Consider the following 15,684-nt stretch of genomic DNA (forward strand, 5'->3'; position numbering starts at 1 on the left):
TGTGATGTGGGAATCCTCAGCCTATATTCTGAGAGCACTGGTTTAGCTTTTGCTGTTCAGATTGGAAGAGTTATCAGTGATTGTATAATATCTGAATCCATTTTCAGCTTCATTGCTTTTATGTACTTTATTCTTTCCATTTCAGAATTAAACAAAAACAAAAACAAGCTAAATGTAGATTGCCAGAAAATCTTGCCACTGTCTTATTATCATAATTGAGTGAATTTTTAAGACATAAAAATGTTTCTAGTCTATAGCCATACCATCCTGAACAAGCCCGATCCCATCTGATCTCGGAAGCTAAGCGGGGTTGGGCCTGGTTAGTACTTGGATGGGAGACCACCTAGGAAGACCAGGTGCTGTAGGTGTAAAAAATAAAAAAATAATAATAATAATAAGGGATTGGAAACTGACAAGATCCTTGCAATCTGTGAGGTCAACCAAGGGTTGTCTCGCCTAAAAAAAAAAAGTTTCTAAATATTGCCTCACAAAACCAACTTCAAACCAGAACTTTCATTTTAAAAGATATTGGATTTAAGTAAAACTTTAGAGAATAAATTTTTTATTTTTACCCTGTAAAATCCTACAGAATATAATATATTTGGCAATAGTTAAGATACAAGTAGAATTGTTATAAACTAAGTCAGTTTCTTTTCCAACCTCTGAGGCTTGTCTCTGTCTTTCTGTGCCTCTGTTTCTATCTTTCTCTCCTATTTTAATTCAGTGAGAGAGCAAACTGCTCGTTCCTATTGGATCAAATTTTCTGTATTCAAGATATAAATGCATGTCATAATAATGTTTATTTTTAGAGACACTTTGAACATCAAATTATTAGTTGCTCCAGTATATCAAGGGTCCAATTTTTCCTTTTAAAAATATTCTGGTTGAGAAATTGAGAGATTCCTAGAAATTAGATATTGATTAAACCTAATTTCACATGGATATAAAATATTTGCCAATCAAGTGACATATTTTAGTACTCTGAGATTTTTTGATATCTTGAGGAAAGTTGTAACCAATTTATTGGTAAAGTGAGCACCAATTTGGTAACATGAATAGCCATCCCCTAATTTAGCCTATGTATGCATTTGGTCGTCTGTACACTGTACTCTGTCAAAGTCAGGTGCATGTGCCCTGTATGACTAATTATGGTCACGAACAAATGAGACAGAGGTGAGCATGACTTGTCTGGAGAATAGAAAGGAAATGGACCTTACTGGAGTAGACAGGGAAGGAGGAAGGAAGATGACATGTCGGGTGTTAAGGACTTAGAGCTTTATGTCTGCTATCTTATTTAATTATCACAACGTGCCAGGCAAGTATCATTATTATTCTCACTTTATGGATATAAAAATTTCAAGTTTAATTAACTTGCCTAAAGTTACAGAGATGGTAGGTAGCAGATCTGGGATTTTAGTCCACACCTGAATCAGAACCTCACGGTCTTCTTATTACCCAGTGGTTACCTCTGACATGATGGAGAATGAGCTATAGGATCCAGAATACATAGACTGAGGGTTCTCATCCTGTCATATATTCATAGACTCAGCCATTCTCGAAATAATGTATAAGTCTGTTTTAACAACATTCATTAGCAAATATCAGCTCTGGAAATCATCCATTTTTACCTACCAAAATACACAGGGAACCAGATCTCCTGGGCAAGAAGTTGGAAGTAACCTGAAGTGATCATATAGTTCATCCATTGCTCAGCTTTAAAGTAGCTGTCTGACAAAACTATCAATGAGACAATTGCATACTGCTTATGATCTCTGTGTTTATTTTGTAATAGTTTTTTGAGGTATAATTGGCATACAATAAGCTTCACATATTTAAATTTTGCAATTTGATGTTTTCACATACATGCATGTACGTATACACACATACTTGTGAAACCATAATTAAAATTAAGATAATAAACATATCTATCACCCCTTTGTAATCACTCCCTCCCACCCGTAGCCACCTTAATATCCCTAGATGACCATGGATCTGTTTTCTGTTAGTATTAATTAGTTTTGTGTTTTCTGTTAGTATCAATTAATTTTACATTTTCTAGAATTTTATAAAAAGGAATTGCATAGTATATACTCATTTTTGTCTGACTGCTTTAACTCAGGATGACACTTATATTGTATCAACTCTTCACCTGTATTGATAGTTCATGTTCCTTTTAATACTGAACAGTATTCTATTGTTCAGATATACCACAGTTTACCCATTCGCCTGTTTGATGGACACATGTTTTCAGTTTTTGACTATTTAAATAAAGTGGCTATAAACATCTGTGGACAAAATTTCATATGGACATATTTCATTTCATTATCACTACAAACCCAGAAGTGGAATAGTTGAGTCATCTGGTAGGCATACTTAACTTTTTAAAAAAATTGTGAAGTTTTTCCAAAATAGTAGTACTATTTTACATTCCTGTTGACAGTATATGAGAATTCCAATTGTTCCACATTTCACCAGATCTTGATATTATCAGTATTTTTAAATTTTAGGCATTTTAGTAGGGATATAGCAGTATCTTGTTGGGGTTTAAATTTGCATTTTCCTAATAATGAATGAGATTGAACATCTTTTCATATATTTGTGATTCAAATATCTTCCTTGGTGACAAGCCTGTTCAAAACTTTTGCCCACCTTAAAAAATTATGTCATTTGTTTTCTTATTATTGTATTTTTGAAAATCCTTGATATATTCTCTATATAAGTTTCTTATATTTGTGACTTGCAAATATTTTCTCCAATATGTGACTTATCTTTTTATTGTCTTAAACAGAGTCTTTAATAAGCAGAAGTTCTTAATTATAATGGTTTCATTTGTCAATTTCTTTTCTATTGTGGATCATGCTTTTGTCTATGTCAAAATCACAATGTTTTCCTCATATTTTCTAGAAGTTTTACAGATTCAAATTTTACATTAAGGTCTCTGATCTCTTTTGAGTTAATTTTTGTATGTGGTATGAATATGGATCCAAGTTCTTTTGTTTTTTGATCCTCTTTATGTACAGTTGTGTCGGCATCATTTGTTGAAAAGACTATTTTTTCTCCATATTGCCTTTGCACATTTTTCAAAAATCAATTGACCACAAATGTGTAAGTGTCTATTTCTGAACTCTCTATTCTCTTATATTTGTCCTATTTGATTACCAATACCACACTGTCTTGATTGCTGTAGTTTTATGTCTTAAAATCAAGTGTATAAGTCCTCCAAATTACCTCCCTTTTTAATAAGTTATTGTGGCTTTGGTAGATAATTTGCATTTCCATATGAGTTTTGGAATCAGCTTGTCAATTTTTACAAAAAGCTCATTAGGATTTTAATTACATTGTATTTATATATCATCTTTAGGAGAATTGACATTTTAACAACATTGAGTCTTAGGATTCATAAAGTTATATCTGTCCTTTTTAAAATTTTAAAATATTTCTCTCAGCAATATTTCTTAATTTTCAATATAAAAGACTTGTACATCTTTTGCCAGATATATACTTAGGAATTTGGTAATTTTGATGCTGTTATAAATCATATTGATTTTGAATTTCTGTTTCAAAGTGTTTGTTGGTAATATAGTTGACTTTTATATATTGTGAACCTTGTCAAACTCATTGATTAATTCTAGTAACTTTTTCTTGATTCCATAGGTTTTTCTACATAGATGATCATATTTTCTGTAAATAAAGACAACATTACTTCTTCCTTTACAATGTGAGTACCTATGTATTTTTATTACCTCATTGAACTGGCTGGGACCTCCATTACAATGTAGAATAGAATTGCTGATAGTAGACATCCTTTACTTGTTTCTAATATTACAGAGAAGACATTCAGTCTTTCACAATTAAGTACAATGTTAGATGTAGATTTTTTCATGACTGTCCTTTATCAGGTTGAGAAAATTTGCTTTTATTGCTAGTATGCTAGGAATTTTTATCAGTAATGGACATTAGATTTTTGTCAAATACTTTTTCTGTGTCTTTTAGAATTTTTATATGTTCATTTGATTTTTTTAGTCTATTACTATTGTGTTAAATTACACTGATTGATTTTCCATTTGTTAAAACAAACTTGCATCTCTAGGATAAATTTCTCTTGGTTATGATATGTTTGTTATCTTTTAAATATATTATTGGGTGTGATTTTTAGTAACATTTTATTCAGAATTTTTGCATCTGTGTTCATGAAAGATATTGTTCTATAGTTTCATTTACATTTAATGTGATTATTGATATGGTTGCATTGAATTATACTATCTTGTTATTTCTTTTCTACTTGCTCCATTTTTTCTTTATTTAGGCCTTCTTTTGGATTGAGAAATATGAAGATAAATATGAAAATAAAGACTTAAATAATTGAAAGATATTGACTGAAAGAAGTGGGATTATGAGATAAAGATGGAGCAGAAAGCTGTTGTTTTATTAATATAATCATTTTAATAATTAATAATAATAATAATAAATCCTACAGAGAACTTACTATACTCCAGATGTGGTTCTATATTAATTTTCTATAACAAAACCATAAACTGGGTGGCTTAAACAACAGAAATTTATTTTCTCACAATTCTGGAGGCTAGAAGTCTAAGATCAAGGTGTTGGCAGGGTTGGATTCTTCTGAGGGTCTCTCCTTGGCTCACAGATGGCTATCTTTTGCTGGTGTCTTCACAAGGCTTTCCCTCTATATGTATATCCCAATCTTCTCTTCTTTTAAAGATACCAGTCATTCGCATTAGGCCTCACCCACTGGATCTCATTTTACCTTAATTGCCTACATAAAATTTCTATCTCTAAATATAGTCGCATTCTGAGGTGCCAGGATGTACATTTGGATTGGGGTGGGGGACACAATTTGGCCCCTATATGAAATCCCAGTACCCCGTGAAATATGTGCTATTATTATTCCTGATTTACAAATGAGAACTAGAGTCATGGAGCAGTTAAGTAACTTGCGCATGATCACATAGCTAGGAATGGTTCATTTCTAGCCTGGTTAAGAGATTATACTCTTAAGTGCAAGACTATACTGCTTCTACTATTTGATTTGTAAATTCGATGCATGCTACTTTGATCAAATATAGACATGAATAAAAATACAGGCAGGGTTTGTTTTAAAATGTTTTACCCGAAGCCAGTCTTGAAATTAGAAGAATGCTTGCTGATCTTACTCTCTAAGGACTGTTGCATCCAGAAGTAATTTCTGCCCATGTTTCATTTCAACTTTTAAAAAGATTTCTTTGGTTGCTATTTCTTCCTCAGGAGATAGTATCAATGGGGTGTATTTTTTTTCTTTGATACCTGGAAGTACTAGGCTTCTTGAATGGTGCTTCTTCAATGTGTACCCTCTTAGTAGGTCATGGGCCTCTAGTCTTTACATTATTGTTCATGACTAATCCTAAAGAGCGGTAACCATAGTTACCATATATCCAAGTGGCTTGAAGTGACTTGCTCAATGGAAAATCTGAGCAGAAGCTAGAAGATTGCATTTGAAAGAAAGTGGAAAAGGAAATTTAAAAGAAGAGAGGAAGTAGAGAAGCTACAAGTGAGGTAGGATAAACAGGAAAAACAAGCAGAGATGGAAACTAAAGTGGACTTGCCTTTGGGTAGAGAGTCACCAGGACTCTCTTAACTGAATTACACTGCTGCTTTAGGGTTTCTGTATTGTGTAATTTACATTACATTTCAAATTTAAGATCCTTTTCTTTCTTTTTTTTAACCTTTGACCCCCATCACCTATTTCTCCCACCCCCTACTCCTGTCCTCTGGCAACTACTAATCTGTTTCCTGTATCTATGACCTTGGTGTTTCCATCCATCCTTCCTTCCTTCCTTCTTCCTTCCTTCTTTCTTTCTTTCCTTCCTTCCTTATTTACATTCCACATATAAGAAAGATATAGGAGAGATCATATGTTTTTTTGTCTTTCCGTGTCTGACTTATTTCACTTAGCTTAATGCCCTCAAGGTCCATCCATATTGCTGCAAATGGCAAGATTTCATTCTTTTTTTATGGCTGAATTGTATATTTACCACAATTTCCTTATCCATTCATTTATCAATGGACACTTAGTTTTCTCCTATATCTTGGCTATTGTACATAATGTTGCACTAAATATAGGGGTGCATATATCTTTTCAAGCTAGTGTTTTTGTTTCCTTTGAATAAATACTTAGAAGTGGAATTACTAGGTCATGTTCTATTTTTAAATTTTTAAGAAAATTCCATACTGTTTTCCATAGTAGCTGCACCACTTTACATTACATTCCTGCCAACAGTGCATGTAGGTTCCCTTTTCTCTACATCCTGACCAACATTTGCTATTTCTTTTCTTTTTGATAATAGGCATTCTAACAGGTATGAGGTGATATCTCACTGTGGTTTCAACTTGCATTTCCCTGCTGATTAATGATGTTGAGCATCTTTTCATGTACCTGTCAGCCATCTGTATGTCTTCTTTGGAAAAAATGTCTGTTCAGAGTTTCTGCCCATTGTAAAATTGGATTTTGGGTGGGGTGGGGTGGGGTACTAAGTTGTATGAGTTCTTTATATTTTTTTGGATTTTCACCCCTTATCAGATACACGAATTTCAAATATTTTTTCCCATTCCATAGGTTGCCTTTTCATTTTGTCATGATTTCCTTTGCTGTGTAGAAGCTTTTTAGTTTGATGTAGTCTACTTATTTTTGTTTTTGTTGCAGCTAGGATTTCTTATTACTTAGTTAGGATTTCTTATTCTAACATTTCTGCTAACACAGACTGGTTACCATCCCTGCCATCCATAAAATTTACAAAGGTAAGTTAATGATTATTGCTATGTATTGTCTCATCTGCCATTTGGCATGTGATTTATGGCTTATTCTTCATACCCTTTGCAAAGGACAGGAAAGCAGGTAAAAAGAGGCAGAACTACTAGCTTTGAATGACTTTGGGAGTATTCCAACCTAATCCTTTAAATCTATGCCATAAACAATTATAGGAACAGAAGAGGAACTAAACCACTGACAGAAACTCAAAGGAACAAGCACTGAAGTACAGAACTGCCTAAAATGTTTTTAAACCTTTCATCCTTTGCAAACATCATCTGTTAATATGCAAGGAAATTTGGAGGTCTTTGGGTTATAGCTGCAGCTATAGAAGTGCCAGATGGAACCATCTTAGCAGCTGTGGAAGTTAGGGAGTATTTATTATTCCCTGCGTTTCGTGGCCTGAAGAATTTTCAGGAGATGCAGCTAAAATAATCAAACCCAGATGGTTCTAGGAAGATGCTGCACATGATTCTCTGCCCTCTTGCCCCTGTGTGTGACCAACAAGCCTCAGATCCACTTGGTGAATCACGGCGAATATAGACTTCAGGCATAAACAACTTTACTGCAACATCACTGGTGTCCTCTGCACACCCATGACACCTTATTTCAGAAACTGTCTTGCATTTACCACTTATCATCCACAGACTGGTCTTTCTTGCCTACTCACATCTGCCCAAAGCTAGCTCTGGGCTGCTTCTCTGACCTATGTAATTGCTTTTCTTGAATTACACAACAATTCTATAGAGTGACTGTGTACTCTATTTCTAATCTTTAGATCCTGAGGACTGTCGTATACCTCGTGAACTCTGAGCAGGCTTGTACCATCTAGGCTGTCACAGATTATAGCTGGCTTGTCAATTAAGTGTAGCAGCACTCCTCTACTGTCTCCTAGTTATTCTTTGTCTTGTTAAAGCAGGCAGCCATAAACGCCTTCAGATATGAGCTTTCTCATTTGTATCTACTATGTCAATTCCATACCAAAGTCATCCTAGTAGAATTAACATAGTAGGCCAGCAAAGCCATGCTACCTATATCCAATTATGTTTTAAACTTTAATCGTATATATTTTTTCCAACTTATAAACTGCTTGACAATTAAGTGCTATAGGATAGGGAAAATAATAGAGAGATTATGTGTCCCAGCAGCAGTGTCGGAGTTAGAGGGAACTGGCTTGGGAGAGTTGATTCTAAATATTTAGAAAATTTGCAAGCCAGTTGTTAAAGGTGGTAGGTAATTTGAAATAATCCACTGTAGAAATATTTACTCCATGGAAATTGGCAAACACTACAAATCAGGGTGCCCCTCCCTGCAATAGATGGTTTACCAGCACATACTTTGAGCCTCAGATAGTGTGTGTGTGTGTGTGTGTGTGTGTGTATGCGCGTGGGTAGGAGTCCGGAGGGAGGCTAAGCTCTTCGATTTCCCAGATTCAAAAGCTTATAAACAGGGATGCCAAAGTGCAAAAAAATCAGTAATGCAAACTGTGAAAACTTAAGTCACAGTTCAGTTAGTTCTCATAAAGTGTAAAAATTACAACTTTTTAATCCAATAAAAAATTTTATAAATATGACACTTCTACAATCTAACAATCTGTGCTTTCTCAAACGTTATAAACAAAAATGCCTAGGGTCCCTAAACTCAGTTTGCTTGTAGTTGAGTATGGATAGGACAGCTATTGTTCAGCTGATAATATGTTCTGAAAACTAAATGACTATGATACAAATCTCCACAGCAGGACTTGGAAGACATCCTCACTTTCTCTTGCTAGTTATGGACCCTTTGAGATGATAGTTTATTGTACAAAAACAGGGCTTTGTTTTTCAAGGAGATGAAGAGGTGTCCTGACTTCAGAGAAACGTTAGTACCAATAACTCTCAACTCAAAAATGTGTTTTCCAAAGTTTTTCTCCAGGCCTCAGTCCCAGTGGTTTAACAAGTGTTGGTATTTTAAGCCTGTTGCAATTTGAACTTCAGCATTTCTGTTGCTCTGCCACGCACTGAAGGTATCTTTCAATTATATTTCTCCCTGTCTCTTTTAGTACATCAGCCTCTCTCGAGATTTTGTGTTTATGCTTACTGAGTGTGTCACTGAGATTTCCTCGGTAACAAATACTAAAAAAACCAAAAACAAACATATTGTTCTAAACCATAACCTGATGCAAAAATACTGCAATTAACAATTCACTGGATGCTTTGGAAACTAGTTTCCAAAATGCTCCAAATCCTGTGCTTTTCTAGGGGCTCACAAGTTCCAGGAGCCACTGCTGCTTGTCCTAAACTACTAATGGGCTGTTAAGAACAAGAGTGAAAAGAGTAAAAAGGTAACACTTAACAAAATGTAAATCTCATGCTACCAGTTCAAACCATACCCAGGATATAAAATTCAAAATAAACAAGAAAGTTAAACAATGTAAACTTAGTCTCCTTCCAAGCCCTAAGTTTGTGCTTTGTCCCCCTGCCCTCTTAAAAAATTAGAGGACTTAAGATTTTATCTATTTTGTTCATTATTTTTTTAAGAATTAGAGCTTGAATTTATTGATTAGTTTTATAATTTTCTGTTACCTAATTTATTAATTTTTGTTGTTATTTCTATTCCTTTTCTTTTTTTTTTGCTTTAGGTTTATTTGTTGTTTAATACTTATTTCTCCAATTGTAGTCTTTTTCTTCATTGGTATAAGAATTTAGGGATATGAATATAGCTTCAATGGTTTTCTCTACTTCTATTTTCAATATTATTACCTTATAGGTATTCGTCATTTTCAGTTTTTTTATTTTCTTTGATCTACAAATAAACTTTAAAAGAGCAAAATAGACAAGTTCCAATCCCTCGTTAGGAATTTCCAGATTTAACTGAGAAAATAGTAACTGGTATGCACTCAATGTCTACTACAGGCTAGGCACTATGCTCACTGCTTTACATGCATTATTTTACTCAAAGCAGGCCTTCGAAATAGTACTATGAAATACTTTATTATAAATTTATCCTTTCCCCGGCATTAAAAATAAAGAGGCTTAGAAAATGTAAAAGACTTGACCAAGATCACAACCTAGCAAGTGGCAAAGCCAGTATTGAAACCCAGCCATTCAGAGCCTGGAGCTAGGTTTTCGCACCTGTTGTAGGATGAGAGTGTCTGTCGTTTGGACTTATAAGTGAAAAGCTGGCTGGCTCCTTAATTCTAGGGACTCAATGTTGCTGCTTGGGACAAGTATCTGTGCAATGTCTCTTTCAGATGTAAGTCACATTTGAAATCAGCAGGAACAAGGAATGCTCTTTGAATCATTTCACTCAAATGATTTCCCACTAAGACTTATTCATCATCGTCAGCCTGTGATTACATGGTACTTTGCCTAGTGCTACGCAAAACTGTAAGTTGACATGGTCTTTGCTTTGGAGAGTCATGTGATCTGTATTTATACCTATAGGTACATTCATTGTGGCAGCACTCAACTTGTAAAAAGGGTATTGGTATTTCATAAGCAGCTTCTTCTTTAGTGGTTTTCAAACTTGGCTGCACATCAGAATCACCTGGGGAGCTTTAAAAAGTCCCAATGCCCAAACCTCATTCCAGACCAATTAAATCAGAAACCTCTAGAGGTGGAACCCAGGCATCAGCTGGTATTTTAACATTGTGATGTCTTCGATAATGGCAGTGTTTATACTTTCATTTCTGAAAAACAAATACTTTTATTCAACTGTTCAGTGAGTATTTATTTTTAAGACAAGTTTTCTCTCTCTCCAATGTAGAAGTAGTACATCTAGATTGCATAAAATGTAAAGAATAGTAGCAAAAAGCTACTATCAGTTAGCAAAGTGATGGTTAGGTAAAGTACAGGTATATTCATTCTCTGAAGGTCTTCTTTATTAAGCCGATGTTGATCATATAATTGTATAAGTTTACAGTGATTTACTATGATAAGTGCCAGAAAGGGAACTATAGGGAGTTATTAGAATATACAGCAGGAGAATATTTTTAGTCTGGCACTCAGGATAGTTTTCCCTAAAAAAAAAAAAAAAAAAAATGAGTTGAGAACTGAGATTTGCAGAATAAGGAAAGAGTAGGAGTGAATTAGGCAAAGATGGGTGGGGGGAAGCCCTTGGAGACAAAGGGAACAGCATGGGAAGGGGCCACAGAATAGTAAGGAATATTATTATTCCTTCTGTCACTAAAGACCAGGATATCTGAAATATAGAGGAAGGCGAGGGCCAATTCCTTCAGGCATTGCAAAACATATGAAACATTTTGGTCTTAAGTGCATTGGAAAAACATTAAAAGATTTTAGGTAGAGATGTGAAATGATTAGAATTGTGTTTTGAGAAGATCTCTTTGTTTGCCTTGTGGAGAATGGATTGGACTCGACAAGAGGAAACTGGGGAAACCAACTAGAATAAAAGTTGGTAGATGATAGTATCTTAGACTGAGATGGCAGCCAGAGAAAAAAGACAGAGTAGAATAGGGCTAGTTAGATATGTAAAGGGTAGAACTGACAAAATTTGGTGATAGAATTCAAGAGGAGAGCTGTGTCCATGACAACTCCTGGTTTTCTGGCTTTCATTACTGGATACAGGACACTCTGTTTCTTACTACTGACAGCATGAGTGAAGGACTAGGTTAGAAGGGAGAGCAGTGAATTCAGTTTTGGATAGGTTGATTTGGAGCTTAAGACATTCAAATGAAAAGAAAAAATATATGAAAAATTTGGGGAGGTAAGCTAAGAGCTCAGAAAGGAGGTTAGGTAGGGCTAAAGGTATAAATCTGAACATCACTGATATGTGATTGGTAATTAAAGCCTTGGGTGGTAGTAAGAAAGTGTAGAGTAAGAAGAGAAGAGGCCAGAGCTGAGTCTTGAATGCTAATACCGAAAGTCAGCTAGAGGAGGCTGAGGTCACAAAGGAAACCAAGGAGGACTGGCTGAAGAGGTAAGAAGAAAGTCAGGAGGGTGTGCTATTAAGGAAGTTTTAAAAAGAGTTTGGATTTTTAAAAGAAGTTGTTAATAGTACAAATCCTGCTGGAAATTCACCTGAGATGAGGACTGAAAAATGCCTATGCCTTTAGCAATGTGGAAATAGGTCAATGATAACCTTAGCAAAAGCCATACTGGTGAGCGTGTGGGTGTGAGTCAGATGAGAGTGGAGTGGGGAGTGGGTAGAAAGTGGGGAAGAAGACAACAGGTGAAGAAAATTACTTTAAGTTTCGCAGTGAAGGAGAGGAGAGAGAAGGACTGTGGAAAGTTTGGTGGCTGAAGGGAGAATTTTGTCTTAAGCTGGGATAGACTTGAAGCTATGTGAAAATTCAGAAAGCAATATTTCCTGAGAAATTAGGAGGAAATAGGGTCTACCAAAAAGAAGAGGGAATTATTTTTATAACAAGAGAAATTAGAAAAGTATGAGTATACATATAGTAATGTATATAGACTTTGTAACAGGGCATACACATGTTTCTTGTCCGTGAGCATTTCTCTGCAAAGTTACAGGTAAGGTTGTCTGCTATGAAGGATGCTTGTGGGTTCTGGGGTATATATACTAGTGAGTGTGTGTGTGTGTGTGTGTGCGCGCGCGCGCACATGTTGATGAGGTATGCTGGGGAGAGGGTCGGAAGAATTTTGAAATAGTCATTGTGGAGAGTAGGAGATTGAGTTGACTAGATGAAATAGTGGAATATTCCCAGGTCATATTGAGACCTAATAAAAGTTAGCGACCATGAACTTATGGTACAAACATAGTTGTTTCTTTTACTTATTCACTCAAATATTTACTGAGTGTTAGTACTGTTCTAAGTATTGAGAATATAACAGCAAACAAAACAAATTCTCTATCCTCTATCATTATAGAGTTTACAGTCCCTCAGAGGAAGACAGTCAAAGATCATATAAATAAATGTATCATATATATTATGTTAGGTGGTAATAGGAGCTGTGCAGAAAAATCATAGACAGTTATGAAAGAATATCTGTTCACGGGGTAGTCAGGTAAGGACACATTTGAGCAGAGATATGTGGATATCTGGGGAAAAAAGCATTTTAGGCAAGGAAATTCCTGATAAAGGTAAATGTAAATGCCCTGAAGCAGGAAGAAGGATCAGTAATGAGGCCAGAGTGGCTGGGTTCACGTGACAAGAAGACAAAACCAGAATGACAACTGTGGGCCAAATCGCAGAGTTTTCTAGAACACTGAAAGGATTTGGCTTTTAATCAGAATGAGATGAGAAGCCCCTGGAGGGTTCTGAGCAGAGGAGTGACATGATAAATCTTCCATGTTGGGATTTGTCGCTGACAAAACTCAGCTTCCTGAGAGCAAACTTGGAGGAAGTCCTGGACTCGGGCTGGCAAGTACAAAAAAAAAACGATGTTGAGCATAGTTATTGAACATGTTGACTCTACAATCTAATTTGGTTAAGGAAGGACATAATGATAGGTAGATGTCAATGGATATGGATAGGATAGACTTATCAATGAACTTGAGGCTCCAATGAGGACAAAGAATGGTCAAATAAATTAGTAAGAAGGAAAGGAGACTGTGGTCAGAGAAGGATGTGTGACGTTACTTATTTTAATGGTAGTGTAGCTTCATGTAATGCCAAGATTCATAGTGTAACCATGGGAGAGAGTGGTTCAGAGAGGAATTCAAGGAAGGGAGAGGCAAGTGTTTGTTGAATCTGACATATTACTCTTTTAATATTTACCTTAAGCTAAATTTCTCCTTTAACCATACACTTAAAAAATGTTCTAAGATACACTGAAAACCTTGATAAACATATCACCATAAGTAGGGCAGAGCTCCTGTCTAGAATGTTTTAAAAAGCAGGTTTTCTTGAATGGTATCCCACTGAAACAACAAAAATGGCGGAGGTGTGTTTGGTGATGGTGAAGTATGAGCGGGCGAGTAGGTAGGTGGGCTCTAGTGTTCTTAGCACTGTTTAAGTGGCTCACAGCTGAAAAGTTTGAGAATTGCTACATTATTTTATTACATTCACTCAAAAATGAATTAATTGAGACCACTTATTGATTTAGACCTAGCTGATTAATGAATCATCTACAAAGGTTTTTCAAAATACAAGCATCCAGTTCCCACTCTGGACTGAATATTTCAGAATTTCTGAGGTATGAAGCCCATGTATGTTTGTATATTTATATAAAGCTCAGTGGCTTATGTATAGCTGGAATTAAAAACCTATTGGACTAGTGCTTAGTGAACAGTTACTGCTTTCGCCTGCCCATATCCGTGGTCTCTTTTTCTGGTCATGGTGCTGTGATGTGATTTTACCCTGGGAAACTATCCCTAAACTGCTCTTGCTCTGTGTGCTTTTGGCAGAACTGATGCCACATTGACCTCTGGGGGTAATGAGTTATTTAAGACTGGGTGATTTGGGAATCACATTTCTCTTTCTATAGAGGTTGGTTTCAGAATGGCACAGGACCTAAGCCAAGGTGATTCTTTCCAATCAGAGCTAATTATAGGACTTACACTTTATTGTTTGAGTCATTCTCTTGACCATCAGTTTAGACTTGGGAGGATGTAAGCATGGAGCTGCTGACAAGTATCTTGCCAACATGAAGAAAGACTCTCGGAAAAGGACGTAATACAAAGGAAAGCAGAGGCAACATAAAGACAGACACTAGTCCTGCTGACAATGCTTACTGAATTGAACCATTCCTAAGTTTTATTATGTGAACCTATATTCCTCATTTGCTTAGATAATTCGAATTGGGTTTTTTGTCACTTATAGCTTAAGAGTTTGATACCTAGAGATTGGAGTCTTGCCTACGGGGTTACAGAGGCTCTCCTGTTTTCTAGATACTTGCCTTATTCCAGGTCATGTGATTTCATCTTTTTAGGTAGCCTTTTTGCCACTGTGGCTCAGGAAACTTACATTATCAGAATCTGGCTCCCATGGCAGGGAGACAAGAAAATAGAATTAGATCAATATGGGAAGAAAATTGATTCTCTATGAGATTATGATCTCTGGAGACCCCTGGAAATGCAGAGATTGCTCAGTTTCTGTTTTGACTTTGTTAATATGCCCAAAGGGTTAAGGAGCAAATGGCCTCAGTCAAAAAAGCTATTTGAGATTGAGAATGCTAGAAGTAAGTGACTAGAACATTATGTTCTGAACTCGGGTTTAAAATATGACATAAGCTAGACATATTAATCTAAACATTTTTCTGTGTGGGCATGTTTCTTAAATTGCTCCTCTTTATGCCTTTTCCCAATGGATGCCCAGTTTCATAGGTTTCTGAAATAAAATGCTGAGAACTCCATGTTATCACAAGATGAAGAATCACTTTAGTTCCAAAAGTAATTTTGAGGAAATCGAGTTTTTCTTGCAAGGAATATTCGGAAGTGTTATAATATTACCTACCTCACTGAGCTCCCTGCTTCTAGTTTTTTTCTTGAATGTTTAGCTTCTGAAATACCAGAAAGACCTAATTAGGAGACACATTCAGTTTTAAGTTAGTCTCATGTTGTAGATCCTAAGTGTCACTTAGGAGAAAAGTAGACTTGTGCATCCTGCTTCACCTATTGTCTTGCTATTCATCAGGTAAATAGCTTTTCATTTCCTTGAAATGGTGGATGTTATCATTTTAGTGCCTATAGAAGAAATCACTGTAACAATTTCTGTGCCTGGACAGAACAACCAACATTTCATGGTACAAAGTCCAATTGTCTCATAAAGTGAAATGCTAGTCAGTAGATAAAATTTGAAAATGCAGTCTGAAAGAAGACTTGATATAATTAATGTCCTTTTATTTCTCTTGAAAATGGTATAATCTTATGACTCCTAGAGAAGGTCATGTTTAACTGCTTTTCTCAAATGTCACAACATTTTAGAATACTGCATAAATATCATTTTGGTATCAGTTTTCTTCCATGAAACAATT

At 35.5% G+C, this 15,684-nt stretch overlaps 1 non-coding gene across 1 annotated transcript; it reads left to right on the plus strand.

The window, feature by feature from the left end:
• The first annotated feature begins 249 nt into the window (after window positions 1-249).
• Window positions 250-368, plus strand: LOC120586385 (5S ribosomal RNA). Its single transcript, XR_005648699.1, has one exon. It is a non-coding gene; the product is annotated as a 5S ribosomal RNA (ribosomal RNA).
• Window positions 369-15,684: the final 15,316 nt, after the last annotated feature.

The sequence above is a fragment of the Pteropus medius genome, unplaced genomic scaffold, assembly GCF_902729225.1.
Source record: "Pteropus medius unplaced genomic scaffold, Ma_sr-lr_union100, whole genome shotgun sequence".
NCBI lineage: Eukaryota > Metazoa > Chordata > Mammalia > Chiroptera > Pteropodidae > Pteropus > Pteropus medius.